This window comes from Equus caballus, chromosome 4, assembly GCF_041296265.1.
Source record: "Equus caballus isolate H_3958 breed thoroughbred chromosome 4, TB-T2T, whole genome shotgun sequence".
Classification (NCBI taxonomy): Eukaryota; Metazoa; Chordata; class Mammalia; order Perissodactyla; family Equidae; genus Equus; species Equus caballus.
In genome coordinates, this window is record NC_091687.1 from 113,736,884 (window position 1) to 113,739,365 (window position 2,482).

Genomic DNA, 2,482 nt, shown 5'->3' on the forward strand with positions numbered 1-2,482 from the left:
TTCTGTGTAGTCCAGTCCTGAATAAGGAACTCAAGAAACAACCACAGGGTGGGTTTGCAGAACCCCTGGGCCTATCACGAGATGGTCTCAGGCCTGCATCCCTCTGTCTGGGGACCTAGAACAGCATGTCAAGTCCTAGAGATGAGCAGACCAGAGACTGAGGTTTTGGGAAGCATTTATTGAGTGCCTGCTGTGGGACTCTGGCTGAAGTCAAAGCCAGAGTGTGGCTAAGGGTTCACCCAGTCTCGGGGGCCAGACGACCCCCACCCTCCCTGCACAGATGACACCAAAGCAACTGCACTGGAGGCTTTGCTTCCCAAAGCCCATGGAATAAGCTCCAGGGAAGAGTTGGTCCTCCTTGCCTGGGAGGGCATTGGGCCCTGCTTGGTGGGCAGCTCTGGGTCTTTCTCCTGACTCCGGGGGGCTTGGGATTGGCCTGCAGGAGGTCAGGGTCTGAAGTAGGAGGCTTCATGCATCTCCACACCCTCCCCTGGGCCTTCCCACCCCACACTGCCAGCCTCTGCACTTTTGCCTTGGCTGTGCCTCTGTGGGAACGCCCTTCCCCTGAGATCATCCTCTGGGATTAGTTCCCGTATAAAAGGGACCCCAGAGAGCTCCCTTGCCCTTTCTACCACAGCAAGAAGATGGTCATCTTGGAATCAGGACGCTGGCGCTCACCAGACACCAAATCAGCCAGCAGCTTGGTCTTGGAGCTCCACACTCCAGAACTGTGAGAAATAAAACTCTGTAGTTTATGGTATTTCTGTTATAGAAGCCTGAACCAACTAAGGCACTGGTAATGCTGATTATATTAATGTTGACTAAGCCTTCATCTAAGTATATTGGCTTATTTGAGGAACTTGAAACAGTGGTGGCCACAGCAGGTGCTTAATAAAAGGGATATATGTGCATCTGTCCCATTTTCCTTTGTCCTTAGAAGGGGCTGTCCCTGAAGGCCACCCGATCCAAGCAAGCTTTCTGTGCTAAGCTTATGTCACTATTCAACCTTCATTGTGTGCAGACATTGTGGAGCACATGCCCTGCACCAAGGCCACACCACTGCAGGCAGGTCTGAGGGAGCCACCAGGAGGCTGCTGGTGACAGCGTTTCACAGAGGGGCCACAGGAGCAGAGCGTCACCCAGCTGAGGGCCACAGGCAGGTCTGAGGGAGCCACCAGGGCGCTGTTGGTGACGGCGTTTCACAGAGGGGCCACAGGAGCAGAGCGTCACCCAGCTGAGGGGTCGGCTTGCACGAGTTGCTCCTACAATTCTCTCCGCTTTAAGTTTGAAAATTCCCGCGAGGCAGCCAGGAGCACGTCCTTCCGGGGTGCACTTTTCACTTTTCTTCTCTACGCTCGCTGTTCTTCCGGAACTTTCCCACAGTTGACACGAGCTGCTGTCCCCTCCCCGGCGAGCTGCGCACCGTCACTCAGCAAGCCAGTGTCGCGATGATCGCCTGGATCCCGGTTTCGGAAAATAAAATCCATCGGTAAGAACCACGTTGGGGCCACGGATTGTGCGATGAGAACGCACATTCCCTGGGGACATTCCCTCAGGCGAGAGACCCGGAAAACGCTCCTTCTCTGCTTTAAGGGAGGCCTGCGGAGACTCTCGGGCCACACGGACAGGGTGACCCCGGCTACTTCCCGCCTGACCCGGAGCAGAGGCCACGTCCGGCCCACGCGAGTGAGCCCACAGGAGGCGGCGCGGGAGTCACTGGCTCCGCTGAGCGCCTGAGACCGTCACTCTGAGGCGAGGGCCGTGTCCCTCATGGCCGCCTGACCCTGAGGAAGAGGCCGCCTGCCTGCGCTCCCGCCGCCCCCGCTGCCCCCGCTGCCCCAGCCCAGCCCAGCCCAGCCCAGCCCAGCCCAGCCCAGCCCTACCTCTGGCCTCCTCAGCCCGCACATTGGCTTCCTCGGGCTCCCGCCGGAGGACCCGGGCCGCCCCGCCATCTCCTCTCTGGTTTGGTGCCTCCGCGGGGATTGGATGAACCCCCGCCAGGGGTGGGGCGTCCTGCAGCGCGCCTGCGCAGTGCGCTCCGCCTGACTGCACCCACCGCAGGGCTAACGGTTCCGGGCAAGCGCTAGTGCGCATGCTTAAAACCGTTGGGCCGTTGTTCAGGGTAGAGGAAGCCAGGGCCGTGTGCGGTCTTCCAGGCTTGCAATTGGCCACTTGAGGAGTCGGTGACCTGCGCATGTGTAGAGGCCTGCAGAGGGGCCGTCCTCGCTTGATGTCGCCGGTGTTGCGGCAAGTGTGCCTGCAGCCTGTGCGGGGGACCGAGTTCGAGTCCCGTCTCTGCCAGTGTTCATCACTGCGCTCCCAGGAGGGTTTCTGGTTCACCCAGGACTCCACGTCAGCGTTCTGGAGCGAGGACGAGTGTGTTGGCCCCACTAGACTAATCTTGGTGGCCCTTCAGGGCTGGATGGGGAGGAGAGTGAAGGGAGGAGCCAGGCCCCTTTGCTACCAGTTTGATCCCCAGGCG

General features: G+C 59.6%; 1 long non-coding RNA gene across 1 annotated transcript; it reads right to left on the reverse strand.

Moving 5' to 3' along the window:
• Window positions 1–729: 729 nt before the first annotated feature.
• LOC111773299 (uncharacterized) lies at window positions 730–2,047 on the reverse strand. Its single transcript, XR_002807687.2, has 2 exons — window positions 1,884–2,047; window positions 730–1,456 (listed from the first exon to the last, which is right to left on the reverse strand). It is a non-coding gene; the product is annotated as an uncharacterized lncRNA (long non-coding RNA).
• Between the last annotated feature and the right edge of the window lie 435 nt (window positions 2,048–2,482).